The following is a 15,533-nucleotide window of genomic DNA, read 5'->3' on the forward strand; positions in this document are numbered from 1 at the left end:
GTTTTAGGTGCGTTTTTTTTTTCTTTCTTGCTATGTCTATGCTCGGGCGGCATCCGGTTCATCGTTGATTGTTTCCGCGTTTCCCGAACGGAGCCGATCCCTCACGTGGGTCCCACGCCTCGCGTTCGAAAGCAAACGACGTTCTGCGTCTTGTAAGACATAAAAACAATAAGCATGGATAGTATTCCGGGTGCGATCATACCAGCACTAATGCACCGGATCCCATCAGAACTCCGCAGTTAAGCGTGCTTGGGCGAGAGTAGTACTAGGATGGGTGACCCCCTGGGAAGTCCTCGTGTTGCACCCCCTTTTTCGTTGCCCGTTTGCGTTTTTTTAGGTTTTAGGTGCGTTTTTTTTTTCTTTCTTGCTATGTCTATGCTCGGGCGGCATCCGGTTCATCGTTGATTGTTTCCGCGTTTCCCGAACGGAGCCGATCCCTCACGTGGGTCCCACGCCTCGCGTACGAAAGCAAACGACGTTCTGCGTCTTGTAAGACATAAAAACAATAAGCATGGATAGTATTTCGGGTGCGATCATACCAGCACTAATGCACCGGATCCCATCAGAACTCCGCAGTTAAGCGTGCTTGGGCGAGAGTAGTACTAGGATGGGTGACCCCCTGGGAAGTCCTCGTGTTGCACCCCCTTTTTCGTTGCCCGTTTGCGTTTTTTTAGGTTTTAGGTGCGTTTTTTTTTTCTTTCTTGCTATGTCTATGCTCGGGCGGCATCCGGTTCATCGTTGATTGTTTCCGCGTTTCCCGAACGGAGCCGATCCCTCACGTGGGTCCCACGCCTCGCGTTCGAAAGCAAACGACGTTCTGCGTCTTGTAAGACATAAAAACAATAAGCATGGATAGTATTTCGGGTGCGATCATACCAGCACTAATGCACCGGATCCCATCAGAACTCCGCAGTTAAGCGTGCTTGGGCGAGAGTAGTACTAGGATGGGTGACCCCCTGGGAAGTCCTCGTGTTGCACCCCCTTTTTCGTTGCCCGTTTGCGTTTTTTTAGGTTTTAGGTGCGTTTTTTTTTTCTTTCTTGCTATGTCTATGCTCGGGCGGCATCCGGTTCATCGTTGATTGTTTCCGCGTTTCCCGAACGGAGCCGATCCCTCACGTGGGTCCCACGCCTCGCGTACGAAAGCAAACGACGTTCTGCGTCTTGTAAGACATAAAAACAATAAGCATGGATAGTATTTCGGGTGCGATCATACCAGCACTAATGCACCGGATCCCATCAGAACTCCGCAGTTAAGCGTGCTTGGGCGAGAGTAGTACTAGGATGGGTGACCCCCTGGGAAGTCCTCGTGTTGCACCCCCTTTTTCGTTGCCCGTTTGCGTTTTTTTAGGTTTTAGGTGCGTTTTTTTTTTCTTTCTTGCTATGTCTATGCTCGGGCGGCATCCGGTTCATCGTTGATTGTTTCCGCGTTTCCCGAACGGAGCCGATCCCTCACGTGGGTCCGACGCCTCGCGTTCGAAAGCGAACGACGTTCTGCGTCTTGTAAGACATAAAAACAATAAGCATGGATAGTATTTCGGGTGCGATCATACCAGCACTAATGCACCGGATCCCATCAGAACTCCGCAGTTAAGCGTGCTTGGGCGAGAGTAGTACTAGGATGGGTGACCCCCTGGGAAGTCCTCGTGTTGCACCCCCTTTTTCGTTGCCCGTTTGCGTTTTTTTAGGTTTTAGGTGCGTTTTTTTTTTCTTTCTTGCTATGTCTATGCTCGGGCGGCATCCGGTTCATCGTTGATTGTTTCCGCGTTTCCCGAACGGAGCCGATCCCTCACGTGGGTCCCACGCCTCGCGTTCGAAAGCAAACGACGTTCTGCGTCTTGTAAGACATAAAAACAATAAGCATGGATAGTATTTCGGGTGCGATCATACCAGCACTAATGCACCGGATCCCATCAGAACTCCGCAGTTAAGCGTGCTTGGGCGAGAGTAGTACTAGGATGGGTGACCCCCTGGGAAGTCCTCGTGTTGCACCCCCTTTTTCGTTGCCCGTTTGCGTTTTTTTAGGTTTTAGGTGCGTTTTTTTTTTCTTTCTTGCTATGTCTATGCTCGGGCGGCATCCGGTTCATCGTTGATTGTTTCCGCGTTTCCCGAACGGAGCCGATCCCTCACGTGGGTCCCACGCCTCGCGTTCGAAAGCAAACGACGTTCTGCGTCTTGTAAGACATAAAAACAATAAGCATGGATAGTATTTCGGGTGCGATCATACCAGCACTAATGCACCGGATCCCATCAGAACTCCGCAGTTAAGCGTGCTTGGGCGAGAGTAGTACTAGGATGGGTGACCCCCTGGGAAGTCCTCGTGTTGCACCCCCTTTTTCGTTGCCCGTTTGCGTTTTTTTAGGTTTTAGGTGCGTTTTTTTTTCTTTCTTGCTATGTCTATGCTCGGGCGGCATCCGGTTCATCGTTGATTGTTTCCGCGTTTCCCGAACGGAGCCGATCCCTCACGTGGGTCCCACGCCTCGCGTTCGAAAGCAAACGACGTTCTGCGTCTTGTAAGACATAAAAACAATAAGCATGGATAGTATTTCGGGTGCGATCATACCAGCACTAATGCACCGGATCCCATCAGAACTCCGCAGTTAAGCGTGCTTGGGCGAGAGTAGTACTAGGATGGGTGACCCCCTGGGAAGTCCTCGTGTTGCACCCCCTTTTTCGTTGCCCGTTTGCGTTTTTTTAGGTTTTAGGTGCGTTTTTTTTTTCTTTCTTGCTATGTCTATGCTCGGGCGGCATCCGGTTCATCGTTGATTGTTTCCGCGTTTCCCGAACGGAGCCGATCCCTCACGTGGGTCCCACGCCTCGCGTTCGAAAGCAAACGACGTTCTGCGTCTTGTAAGACATAAAAACAATAAGCATGGATAGTATTTCGGGTGCGATCATACCAGCACTAATGCACCGGATCCCATCAGAACTCCGCAGTTAAGCGTGCTTGGGCGAGAGTAGTACTAGGATGGGTGACCCCCTGGGAAGTCCTCGTGTTGCACCCCCTTTTTCGTTGCCCGTTTGCGTTTTTTTAGGTTTTAGGTGCGTTTTTTTTTTCTTTCTTGCTATGTCTATGCTCGGGCGGCATCCGGTTCATCGTTGATTGTTTCCGCGTTTCCCGAACGGAGCCGATCCCTCACGTGGGTCCCACGCCTCGCGTTCGAAAGCAAACGACGTTCTGCGTCTTGTAAGACATAAAAACAATAAGCATGGATAGTATTTCGGGTGCGATCATACCAGCACTAATGCACCGGATCCCATCAGAACTCCGCAGTTAAGCGTGCTTGGGCGAGAGTAGTACTAGGATGGGTGACCCCCTGGGAAGTCCTCGTGTTGCACCCCCTTTTTCGTTGCCCGTTTGCGTTTTTTTAGGTTTTAGGTGCGTTTTTTTTTTCTTTCTTGCTATGTCTATGCTCGGGCGGCATCCGGTTCATCGTTGATTGTTTCCGCGTTTCCCGAACGGAGCCGATCCCTCACGTGGGTCCCACGCCTCGCGTTCGAAAGCAAACGACGTTCTGCGTCTTGTAAGACATAAAAACAATAAGCATGGATAGTATTTCGGGTGCGATCATACCAGCACTAATGCACCGGATCCCATCAGAACTCCGCAGTTAAGCGTGCTTGGGCGAGAGTAGTACTAGGATGGGTGACCCCCTGGGAAGTCCTCGTGTTGCACCCCCTTTTTCGTTGCCCGTTTGCGTTTTTTTAGGTTTTAGGTGCGTTTTTTTTTTTCTTTCTTGCTATGTCTATGCTCGGGCGGCATCCGGTTCATCGTTGATTGTTTCCGCGTTTCCCGAACGGAGCCGATCCCTCACGTGGGTCCCACGCCTCGCGTACGAAAGCAAACGACGTTCTGCGTCTTGTAAGACATAAAAACAATAAGCATGGATAGTATTTCGGGTGCGATCATACCAGCACTAATGCACCGGATCCCATCAGAACTCCGCAGTTAAGCGTGCTTGGGCGAGAGTAGTACTAGGATGGGTGACCCCCTGGGAAGTCCTCGTGTTGCACCCCCTTTTTCGTTGCCCGTTTGCGTTTTTTTAGGTTTTAGGTGCGTTTTTTTTTTTCTTTCTTGCTATGTCTATGCTCGGGCGGCATCCGGTTCATCGTTGATTGTTTCCGCGTTTCCCGAACGGAGCCGATCCCTCACGTGGGTCCCACGCCTCGCGTTCGAAAGCAAACGACGTTCTGCGTCTTGTAAGACATAAAAACAATAAGCATGGATAGTATTTCGGGTGCGATCATACCAGCACTAATGCACCGGATCCCATCAGAACTCCGCAGTTAAGCGTGCTTGGGCGAGAGTAGTACTAGGATGGGTGACCCCCTGGGAAGTCCTCGTGTTGCACCCCCTTTTTCGTTGCCCGTTTGCGTTTTTTTAGGTTTTAGGTGCGTTTTTTTTTTCTTTCTTGCTATGTCTATGCTCGGGCGGCATCCGGTTCATCGTTGATTGTTTCCGCGTTTCCCGAACGGAGCCGATCCCTCACGTGGGTCCCACGCCTCGCGTACGAAAGCAAACGACGTTCTGCGTCTTGTAAGACATAAAAACAATAAGCATGGATAGTATTTCGGGTGCGATCATACCAGCACTAATGCACCGGATCCATCAGAACTCCGCAGTTAAGCGTGCTTGGGCGAGAGTAGTACTAGCCGATCCCTCATGTGGGTCCCACGCCTCGCGTACGAAAGAAAACGACGTTCTGCGTCTTGTAAAATATAAAAACAATAAGCGAACAAATGATAATAAAAAATTAAAAATGATGTGGGAAAATAACCAAATCCAAAGATTTGAACACGGGATCTGTATGATACTACGAATCATTAAAAGCTAAATGACCAATTGATCTACAACTTTACCTTTGGGTTTGTTTTTTATCATTAACTTACATCGTGTTGGTGAATTAAGAATAAACCTGTTTCAAAACAGTTTTGATCCACTTTTGACATTCATACATATAAGGCCTCCAAAATTAAAAATTGTAAAATTACTACTTTCTATTAAAACCTACGATCGGTCAAAGTTCTTTTATGAGTCAACATTAGTGAAAATTCTATAAATTGAATGTCCTGGAGGCCGATTTTTGAATTCGGCGGTTTGCCATGACGTAGATCTCGAAAAAATACGCAAATTTAAAAAAAACCGCTCCTCGATCCGAGGTCCAAGTCAAAAGATATACCTTTTCAAAGTTTGAAATAAAAACACATAACTTTCTATACATATAACCTTGTTTCCTTGTAAGTAAATGCAGACACCTAAAGTGAAGTTACGATCAGTCCAGCATTTTCATTTTAGTGTGCCTTCTAACCTTTGAATCTATTATTTATCATCCGCACCTTAATCTATCAGTTTCATTTAAACGGAAACCGTTGATTTTTGTCTACATCATAATTCATAATAAGCTAATAACTAAATAATTCAATGTATAATTTAAATATTCTTCATGTGAATTCGATAGCTATCGTCCGACTTATCTTTCCTGCTACTCCTGCATCTATCCGACTACTCCACCAAGGCTAGCTACAACACTTTGTCTAATACTAGATCCTTGAGAATAAATCCAATTATAAAAAAATTAGGCAATAAGCCTACTGGATAAATTATGACGTCGTATCCCAGTAGTATGCTAGGACGAAAAGGAGAGGCTATATAGTAAGCTGTTCCAAAAAACTCATTAACATGGAAAAGAAACATTGCTTGACTTTCTCCTACTTGTAATGCATAAATGTTATGAATTTAAGTTCAACATGGCATCCATCTCTCTGCTCGTCTAATATTGTATGCCTACATAGTTACAAGCAGGAGAACTAATGTAATACGTTATATACATACTTACACATAAACATACAAAATACATGTATTGATTTTTAAAATTTATAATTATAATTCTTTACTTTTATTTACCTAACCATTTTATAGAATATATGAATATTTTAAACATATACATATATACTTTCAATAGAATATCTTCACTATTGCTAATAGTTTATTAACGTTTCCATATGTTTGTTGTTTTGTTTGCAATAAGTATTAGGGCTTTAAGGCGTTGGCAAGAAGAATTTTATCAAACGACAATAACCAGCAATGTGTCTACCCAGCGATGTGATACTCTTTTGAGCATGCTCAAGACTGACATCCGACAGCTTGTGTCTACCCAGCGATGTGATACTCTTTTGGAGTTGCAGGAGGCCGCTAGGCGGCGTGAGTTGGAGAGTGAGTTGCAGATGAGGGAGCAGCGGCAGGCCCCGACACAATCGTAGCCGACGCCTAAACGGTCTAAGACTGCTGATTCTAGGTCCGAGAGTCAGCAGAGCCGCATTTATGGGAAGTGTGGCAAGGGTCACTCTGGAGTTTGTCGAGCTGGTAGTGGGTGCTACAGGTGTGGCAAGGAGAGGCATTATGCGAAGGATTGTCGCCAGGCCGCCCCGGTTCCGGGTATGAGGTTATGCTACCACTGTGCTCAGGTTGGCCATGTGAAGGCCAACTACCCGTTGTTAGCCGCTAACCCAGCGTAGGTTCCAGCACCAGCTACATTGAGGATTGCTGATGGGAGGCCAGTTAAGTCCGAGCCTCCGAAGGCTCAGGGGCGTGCTTTCTAACTTACGGCATAGGAGGCCAGGGTAGCATCGAATGTGGTTGCTGGTACGTTCTTAGTGAACTCTTTGCCTGCTTTGGTTTTATTCGACTTGGGAGCGAGTCGGTCCTTCGTATCTCAGTCGTTTAATAGGAAGTTCAGTGGGCCGGTGGGCAAGTTAGAGTGTCCGTTGCGAGTCTCTATCGCCAACGAACACAGGGTTTCTGCTTCTTCGGTCTACCGAGGGTGTGAGTTGGAGATCTTCGGGGTGTCCTTTCCGATAGATCTGATTCTGATCCCTATGGGGGAGGTGTGTGTGATTGTAGGCATGGATTGGCTCAGTCGGATCGGTGCTATGATTGACTGCGAGGGACAGCGAGTGGTAGTTCGAACCCCAAGTGGGGGAGAATTGGTTGTTTATGGTGAGGGCACCAGAATGGGATTAGGGTTCTATTCAGCCGCCAGGGCTCGACAGTACATTCAGCACGGGTGTGCAGGTTTTCTAGCGTATGTGGTGGATACGCGGATTAAGGATCAGTTTTCAGTTTCCGAGGTTCTAGTAGTTAGAGAGTTTGCAGACGTGTTTCCGGAGGAGCTGCCAGGGATCCCTCCGGAGAGGCAGGTCGATTTTCGGATCGACCTGGTGCCGGGTGCGGCCCCTATCGCCAAGGCGTCGTACCAGTTGGCACCGCCATAGATGCATGAGTTGCGTCACAGCTGCAGGAACTGCTAGGCTAGTAGTTCATTCGACCTAGCAGTTCTCCATGGGGAGCACCGATTCTTTTCATCAAAAAGAAGGATGGTTCGCATCAGATGTGCATTGACTATAGGGAGTTGAACAAATTAACGGCCGTTATCCACTCCCAAGGATAGATGACCTCTTCGATCAGTTGCAGGGTGCATCTTGGTTCTCCAAGATTGATTTGAGGTCGGATTACCATCAGGTTCGGGTCAGAGAGGAGGACGTGGAGAAGACCGTGTTTTGGACTCGTTATGGTCATTACAAGTTCGTGGTGATGCTGTTTAGCCTCACCAATGCGCCAACAGTATTCATGGACCTGATGAATCAGTTCTGCAGACCGATGCTTGATCGCTCGGTCATCGTGTTTATTGATGATATCTTGGTGTATTCCAAGACCCGAGAGCAGCACGAGGAGCACCTCAGGGAATTATTGGAAGTTCTGAGGCGAGAACGGTTGTATGCCAAGTTCTCGAAGTGCGAGTTTTGGTTACGAGAGGTCCAGTTCCTGGGATATCTTGTCAACCAGGAGGGGATTTTGGTCGACCCGGCCAAGATCGAGGCAGTTATGCAGTGGGAGGTGCCGAGGTCTCCCTCGGACATTAGGAGTTTTCTGGGATTGGCAGTGTATTATTGGAGATTCATTAGAGACTTCTCCAAGATTGTGGTACCCCTCACTCGTCTGACGAGGAAGGGGGTGGATTTCCGGTGGGGCCCTGAGCAGCAGAGGGCGTTTGAGACCCTCCGTCAGTGGTTGTGCGAGGCCCCAGTTTTGACACTCACAGAGGGTGTGGAAGATTTTGTAGTATTCTGTGATGCATCCATCGCAGGTTTGGGGGTAGTCCTCATGCAGAGACGACGGGTGATAGCCTACGCATCGCGACAGTTGAAGCCGCATGAGACGAGATACCCTACACATGATTTAGAGCTGGGGGTGGTGGTGTTCGCTCTCAAGATATGGAGACACTACATTTAAAGCGAATGTGGTTGTGGATGCTTTGAGCCGAAAAATAGCTAGGTCTTCCACCCCAGCAACATATATGAAGATAGCAGTGGATTCTCCGCTTGTGAGTTTGATCAAAGATGCCCAGGTTGAGGTCATGTGACCGGAGAACTGGAAGATGGAGAGGATCAAGGGCGAGAATGCCCGATTTGTGCAGGATAGTCGAGGATTATTTACCCAATGCGGTCGAGTTTGGGTTCCGATGTCTGGAGGGGTTAGACAGACAGTTATGGAGGAGGCTCATAAGTCTCATTTCTCTATTCACCCGGGTGCTACCAAGATGTACCGAGACCTGAGTTTATACTATTGGTGGCCATGTATGAAGCGAGAAATTGCTTGGTATGTTGAGAGGTGCTTGACCTGCATGATGGTCAAGGACGAGCATCAGAGGCTGCATGGTATGCTGCAGCCTCTAGAGATTCCCATGTGGAAATAGGAGCAGATCACGATGGATTTTATTACCAAACTGTCGAGGACGTCGAAAGGGTTTGATGCTATATGGGTCATCGTAGATCGATTGACCAAGAGTGCCCATTTCTTGGCTATTCGGGAGAGTTCGTCGGTCGAGAAGTTGGCCGGCATGTACGTTCGTGAGGTCGTCGCTCGCCATGGAGTTCCGATCTCCATTGTTTCCGATCAGGATGTTAGATTTACCTCCCATTTTTGGCAGAAGTTCCATGAGGAACTAGGCACACGACTGCATTTCAGTACAACATTTCATCCCCAGACCGATGGTTAGAGCGAGCGTAACATTCAGACCCTCGAGGATGTGTTGAGGGCATTTGTCATTGATTTCGGTGGGAGTTGGGATTCCCACCTGCCACTTGCAGAGTTCTCCTACAACAACATCTATCATTCCAGCATGGGCGCCCCACCTTTCGAGCTGTTGTATGGGCGGAGATGTTGCACCCCGGTATGTTGGAGTGAGGTTGGACACAGGGTGATGAGGTGGACGGAAGTAGTCTTGCAGACTACCGAGAAAATTCAGCAAATCAGGCAGTGATTGCAAACCGCCCAGAGTCGGCAGAAGAGTTACGCCAACAGACACTGATATGAGTTAGAGTTTCAGGTGGGTGATATGGTTCTCCTAAAGGTCTCACTCTGGAAGGGTGTGATCCGCTTCAGGAAGAGGGGAAAATTGGGTCCCCTTTTCATTGGTCCGTTTAGGATCCTTGCCAGGGTTGGCAAGGTAGCATATAGGCTAGAGCTACCGAGGGAGCTTAGCCGAATTCACATCACTTTCCATGTTTCACAGTTGAGAAAGTGCATGTTGGATCAAGAGGCAGTAGTGTCGTTGGATGATATTCAGGTCGATGAGCGCCTAAATTATGTGGAAAGGCCTGTGGCCATTCTGGAGAGGAAGATGAAAGTTTTGCGGAACAAGGAAATACCTTTGGTGAAGGTGCAGTGGGAGCATCGGAGGGGATCTGAGTGGACATGGGATCCAGAAGCAGAGATGCGAGAGCATTACCCGGTGTTGTTTACCCCAGCATACTTCAGGGACGAATTCTAGTTCAAGTGGGGGAGAATTGTAACACCTCGATTCTCAGCTTGGAGGAGGAATTTTGGAGAAGGAAACACTTGGGGAAGCAAGGAAATAAAGGCCAGGAACTCGTGGGGAGCTTAGAGGTTCATCAGTTGTCACTCTCTGGAAGGTATTAAGCTGTTTCTTTGGCTCATCTCTCTGTTAACCTCCTTTGGATGGGTTTTTATGAAAGGCTTCTTATGTTGAGCTAAGATCTGAAGTTGTAACTTCAGATCTGGACTCCCTTTGGCCTCTAGATCCATAAAGTTATCAGCCTTGCCTAGTATGTAACACTAGTCAAAATAGGTCAATAACAATCTCATGTGATTATTCCAATCATGTAATGTGATTTTGTTAAACTAGTAATGTAGTAAACTCACTATGTATTTCATGATAATTCTAATATAAATATGAACTTTCATACATAATTTATAGTATAAATCAAAGTATATGTCCATACGATTCCAAAAATGTAGAGAACATCGAAATCTGGCTTCGCCTGAAGAAGTTATGATAAACCGAACACTATAAAATCTTTATAACAAGAGGAATTTAAAATAGGCTTAGATTTAGCTATTGTAATGTATTAGAGAGTAGTAGTACTCGGAATTACCTACGCGTGCATATAAAGAATGTCAAAAACGGAGTTCGTATGCAAAAGTTATGGCCTTCCGAAGATGTTGCTGTAAAAAACGAGGTGAGCATAAAAACTCACGACGTGAGGAGTCAAACCGCCATATTTCGGATCTAGAAGGTGTGACAAGGCTGCGGGGGGATAAGATCTAAACTCACGATGTGAACAAGGCATTTTTCACGTCGTGAGGAGTCATTTTTTCACCTTCGGAAGCTACAAGACGGATGGCAAGTCTACGAAGAGATAAGATCCAAACTCACGACGTGAACAATGATTTTTTCACATCGTGAGGGCCAAAAATCTTACTATAAATAGCAAGATCGACCCTAGCCATTCTTACACCTGATCTCCTTTCTCCTCTCTCATTTGCTGAAGCCCTCTTGCATCCCAATCCCCGACGACCTCGTACACTGACTGTTTTTGCTTAGATAACATAAAATCACGCTGCTAAGGTGAGTTTCACGGCCCCACTTTCTAATATTTTTGGGGGAAAACGCATGCTAAATATTATATATACGTTATTATTATGTCTATATGATAGTATATTAGTATCAACGTAGATAGTTATAATAACCGGAATATAGTTATTACATATTTGAAAGTATACAACTATCGTAAAGTTGTTAGTATGCTATTGTTATAGTAGTATATTCATGTAGATCTTGAGTTATACTTAGGATTCTATATATATTTTGTGTGCGATATAGTTCGGAAGTTATATTCGGAAGTTCTATATGTTAAGTTATAAAATATGTTGCTATTAATAGTTTTATGTCAAGATAAAACTGGATATGTTATATGTTGTTATTGTTAGTTTTATGTCAAGATAAAACTGGATATGTTATATATTGTTATTGATAGTTTTATGTCAAGATAAAACTAGAAACGTTATATGTTGTTATTATTGGTTTTAGGTCAAGATAAAACCTCGTTTTACTTCAAGATATAGCTGTTATACTGCCCAAATGTTATGAAGTTAGGAGTAATGTTTAAAAGCATAGTCTAGTGACTTAGGGTTTTAGACATGAAAATGCTTTTGTTGTTAGAGCTATAGGAAGCCATCAAAGTCTACATGAGCTACCTCATTCATCAACTAAGATTGGGGATCTTAGTGGAAGTCCTCTGACCTGTAACCGTTAATCCTGTGTGAGCGAGGAAGTCGTGTATGAATAAGATACGGGTTGACGACCCCACTCGTGGTTGTTAATTACAACCCAAGACAAGCGAGTGACGATTCGTTCCTTTTATCTTTATTCCGGCGTCGATGAAGCATGCGGTGTTGTTCTCATGGTAAATCATGAGTGTATTGTTCTCATGGTATATCATGAGTGTATTGTTTCTCATGGTAAATCATGAGTGTATTGTTTTGTCAGAGGTTTTGTTGTCAAGAAGCGGTTACGGACTCATGATAGCAAGTTGTTAGAAACATTATACTTCGTCGCTATACAAGTATTAATGTTAAGTATAAGTTTCCCCTACTTATACCCTAGGTACTACTTGTATATTAAGTAGACTATTATACCTAGCACACTTACTCGTATAGAATTGAAATAGATTTATACGTAGTGGTTTTTCTTGTATAGAATTGAAATAATATTTATATGTAGCAACTTTTTTTTGTATGGAATTACAAACACTTATATTTATAGTATATGAGACTTATAGGTATATACTTATTTGGTAAGTAAACTTTTATACCTAGGATATATATAGTAAACGTTGGAGAGTTAAAATTTTACTTTCAAAACTATACTTTTGAACTTGAGAAAAAGTGTTATTTTTATATAGAGTCAAAACCTGTGAACTCACCAACTTTATGTTGATGTATTTTAAATTCCATGTGTTTTCAGGAAGTTGATAACTATGATACGAGAAATGACGTTACACTGCCCGGTATTTCCGCCGACGGCCGGGGTGTGACATAGTATGAGCCTTCCCTCAAGTGTTAGACTTCATTGCAAGCTTAGTTTTGTCATTTTAGGGCCTTAAAGCTTTGCATGCACGTAAAGTTTGCAACTTTACGTGATAATCATGCCTTAGAAGGCTGGATCTGTAATCTGGAGCCTTTGCATGGCTTAAAAAGCATCTGTATGGATGAAGGATTGAAGGGAATCGGCGAGTCACATAGTCGACTCGACGAGTCGTATGAAGATGGTCATGAACTCGACGAGTGGGATGAACAACCCGATGAGTCCGATGAAGATTGTCGTGGGCTCGACAAGTCAGTCGATGACTCGGCGAGTCGGCTAGGGTTTTCCCAAACTTTAGACATGTAAGGGGAAAACTCACCGAGTTGGCCAAGGAGTTACGGTCACTGACACTAGGAACTCGACGATTCACTCAAATGACTCGGCGAGCGGACGAGTATTACAAGGAACTCGACGAGTAGCTGAGGGTACTCGATGAGTTGAGGTCAACATGGACTATTGACCTTGGCCGTTGATGCCTCAAATGTAATATGACCTCAAGTGTGATGCCTCAAATGTATTATGACAAACCAAGAACAAGAGAATGGACTTGAGAGAGAAGTTAGGAGATCAAAATCAGCTAGCCACCACTATAATGTGCATGAGTGTCGATTTTAGGGGTTAGGGACTTCTTTTATAGCTTAGGATTACAGCCATGCAAACCCTAATGACTCTTCATATTTCTTAGTCTTTTTGGCTAAAGCTTCTTGGACTTTCACATAGGTTTAGTCCAACTCTAATCAACATGAGTCATGAGCCCAACTAGAAGTATTACTGATTTACTTAATCAGTCCCTATAACTTTAATTAGTTTCTTTTGATCACTTAATTAATACCAAGTTAACTCTTGATCAATAATAATTAAATAATATGATTCCTCAATTAATATATTATACTTATAATATATTAATAAACCACAATAACCTTTTCTTCAAGTATCCATCTTATCAAATTGTTCCAGAGTGTTACAACCTAAATGGACCAAGATATTATCGGCTCAAGTACATACCAATTATAGTTATGGACTTAGACACCTAATCCAAAAGTCTCCCACTTGGATAAGTCTAATAAATATAACTGCCAATGTTCTTCAAAACCCAAGTAGCAATCGTATCTCTCTAAAAGCCAATGTCGAATCCTGACGCGCCATTTAGATAAGGGATTATATAATACTCTGTTCTACAAGATATCATGCGGACAAATACATGGAACATAGTCATACTTATTATCCAATAGTTTGTTTCCTAATTTCTGATTTGGTTGACATAGTACACAATTAAACACATCAATTTAGTTCTGACCGGGTGTAACATCCCAAATTTCGAGTCCAAAAATTTCTTTTAAAAATAGTACTAATTCATAGCGTTAATTCATTCAAACAGACAAAAAGGGTTTATATGACAAATCATAGTTTCATTTCTAAAACACTTGCTTAATTATCAGAGTAAACATCCCAGGCTAAGTTGCCATGGTGTGTGCACTGCAACCCTCCCGAGCTCCACTTCTGAAAACTGAATACCTGAAACCAAAACTGTAAAAAAACCGTAAGCACGAAGCTTAGTGAGTTCCCCAACCTACTGCATACCATACATATCTATTGATCCATACATGCCATACATAACACTGAGCACACAACCACATACTGGGCTCCCACCCGCTACATTGGGCCTCGCCCGTTATCGGACCCCATCCGCCACCAGGCCCCTCCTGGCTTCGAGCCCTGCTCGGCGTACATATCTGTTTTCCTTAGTGCCCGCCTCGCCGAGCCAACTCATAGACTCGCCGAGTTCCTAAGCCCATAAACTCTCCAAATACGACTCAACTCGCCGTGTCACCCCAAGACTCGTCGAGTTCAACGATCTCAGAGTCCCATCCTGTCCAACTCACTGAGTCACCACTCAACTCACTGATATGCATCTTAACCAGAAAAGGTTGAGGTTCTTCCAACTCGCCAAGTCCATGCTCGTGTTCATAAAACTCGCCAAGTATACTCATGTGACTCGCCGAGTCTCTTCAGATCTCAATCCATATAGTGGCTTTTCGAGCCATGTATGGGCTCCAATCCATAGATCCACTCTTCTACAGTCTATCCCCCACGTAAAGTTGCAAACTTTACGTGAAACCAAGGAGCTAACGGCCCAAAACACTCTAGGGCTAGGGTTTAAGACAAAGGGGCTTCACCAATAACTCATTGATTGCTGCTTTAAGACATTCTGGACCATCGCAAACCTAGATATGAAGTAGCAACCTCAGATCTAAGTCCCAAACCCGAAATAGATCTCAATCTTACCAAAATAGCCCCAAAATCCCATTCAAGAATAGATATAATTGCAATAAAGCCAAAGCAACAGCTTATTACCTCCAATATATGCTCCAACTGAAGTAGATCCCGGATCTACACCACTCCTATGCAGCAAGCCTCTTGATGTCCAAGCCCCTTTCCACCAAAATCACTTATCTAGGCTCTAAATTGCTTCCAGGGGCTCTCAGCCTCTTACTCACGATTTAGGGTTTCTGGATCTCAAAAGGGGAGTAAAGAGGCTGGGGAAAAGGTGTAATGTTCTTTAAATAGGGCACAACCCCCGGGATTAGGGTTTTTCTCGTCCAGACCAGACTCGCCGAGTCAATCACTTACTCTATACCCCGGATCCCGCTCCGACTCGTCGAGTTCCTCCCTGGACTTGACAAGTTGACTCATGACTTAGAGCTTTTCCTTTCTTTTCTTGGTCTTTCTGATTCTGGGTGTTACAACTCTCCCCCACTTAAACTAGACTTCGTCCTCGAAGTCCGCTACGGCCAACTGTCCTGCACTCCGTCACATCACCCCTGCCTGATGAATATAACTTCGGCCGACCACTTCCATGGATCTTCCGCCCGGTTACCCAGAATAAAACTAGTGCTTGTAGTTATCAATCCTTAAGTGCACTTTAATCCCACCAATCCTGAGCACACAACTCACTCAACTGACAATCCTTCCAGTACTCCCTGAGTACTTATGCCGAAATCCTAGGGGTTCATTCCCTTTTTCCTTGCGCGTATTCTGGCCTTCCCAAGGCAACGTTACACCACGAACCACCTCCTCAACCACTGTGAA

General features: G+C 44.9%; 13 non-coding genes across 13 annotated transcripts; all 13 read left to right on the forward strand.

Moving 5' to 3' along the window:
• The first annotated feature begins 188 nt into the window (after positions 1-188).
• LOC145082733 (5S ribosomal RNA) lies at positions 189-307 on the forward strand. Its single transcript, XR_013697235.1, has one exon. It is a non-coding gene; the product is annotated as a 5S ribosomal RNA (ribosomal RNA).
• A 218-nt stretch (positions 308-525) lies between these two features.
• On the forward strand, positions 526-644 carry LOC145082734 (5S ribosomal RNA). Its single transcript, XR_013697236.1, has one exon. It is a non-coding gene; the product is annotated as a 5S ribosomal RNA (ribosomal RNA).
• A 218-nt stretch (positions 645-862) lies between these two features.
• LOC145082735 (5S ribosomal RNA) lies at positions 863-981 on the forward strand. Its single transcript, XR_013697237.1, has one exon. It is a non-coding gene; the product is annotated as a 5S ribosomal RNA (ribosomal RNA).
• Positions 982-1,199: 218 nt separating this feature from the next.
• On the forward strand, positions 1,200-1,318 carry LOC145082737 (5S ribosomal RNA). The gene has a single exon (XR_013697238.1). It is a non-coding gene; the product is annotated as a 5S ribosomal RNA (ribosomal RNA).
• Positions 1,319-1,536: 218 nt separating this feature from the next.
• On the forward strand, positions 1,537-1,655 carry LOC145082738 (5S ribosomal RNA). Its single transcript, XR_013697239.1, has one exon. It is a non-coding gene; the product is annotated as a 5S ribosomal RNA (ribosomal RNA).
• A 218-nt stretch (positions 1,656-1,873) lies between these two features.
• LOC145082739 (5S ribosomal RNA) lies at positions 1,874-1,992 on the forward strand. Its single transcript, XR_013697240.1, has one exon. It is a non-coding gene; the product is annotated as a 5S ribosomal RNA (ribosomal RNA).
• Positions 1,993-2,210: 218 nt separating this feature from the next.
• On the forward strand, positions 2,211-2,329 carry LOC145082740 (5S ribosomal RNA). Its single transcript, XR_013697241.1, has one exon. It is a non-coding gene; the product is annotated as a 5S ribosomal RNA (ribosomal RNA).
• A 217-nt stretch (positions 2,330-2,546) lies between these two features.
• Positions 2,547-2,665, forward strand: LOC145082741 (5S ribosomal RNA). Its single transcript, XR_013697242.1, has one exon. It is a non-coding gene; the product is annotated as a 5S ribosomal RNA (ribosomal RNA).
• A 218-nt stretch (positions 2,666-2,883) lies between these two features.
• LOC145082742 (5S ribosomal RNA) lies at positions 2,884-3,002 on the forward strand. The gene has a single exon (XR_013697243.1). It is a non-coding gene; the product is annotated as a 5S ribosomal RNA (ribosomal RNA).
• Positions 3,003-3,220: 218 nt separating this feature from the next.
• On the forward strand, positions 3,221-3,339 carry LOC145082743 (5S ribosomal RNA). Its single transcript, XR_013697244.1, has one exon. It is a non-coding gene; the product is annotated as a 5S ribosomal RNA (ribosomal RNA).
• Positions 3,340-3,557: 218 nt separating this feature from the next.
• On the forward strand, positions 3,558-3,676 carry LOC145082745 (5S ribosomal RNA). The gene has a single exon (XR_013697246.1). It is a non-coding gene; the product is annotated as a 5S ribosomal RNA (ribosomal RNA).
• Positions 3,677-3,895: 219 nt separating this feature from the next.
• Positions 3,896-4,014, forward strand: LOC145082746 (5S ribosomal RNA). The gene has a single exon (XR_013697247.1). It is a non-coding gene; the product is annotated as a 5S ribosomal RNA (ribosomal RNA).
• A 219-nt stretch (positions 4,015-4,233) lies between these two features.
• On the forward strand, positions 4,234-4,352 carry LOC145082747 (5S ribosomal RNA). Its single transcript, XR_013697248.1, has one exon. It is a non-coding gene; the product is annotated as a 5S ribosomal RNA (ribosomal RNA).
• Positions 4,353-15,533: the final 11,181 nt, after the last annotated feature.

Source organism: Lactuca serriola, chromosome 1 (genome assembly GCF_051521515.1).
Source record: "Lactuca serriola cultivar US96UC23 chromosome 1, Lser_US96UC23_V15, whole genome shotgun sequence".
NCBI lineage: Eukaryota > Viridiplantae > Streptophyta > Magnoliopsida > Asterales > Asteraceae > Lactuca > Lactuca serriola.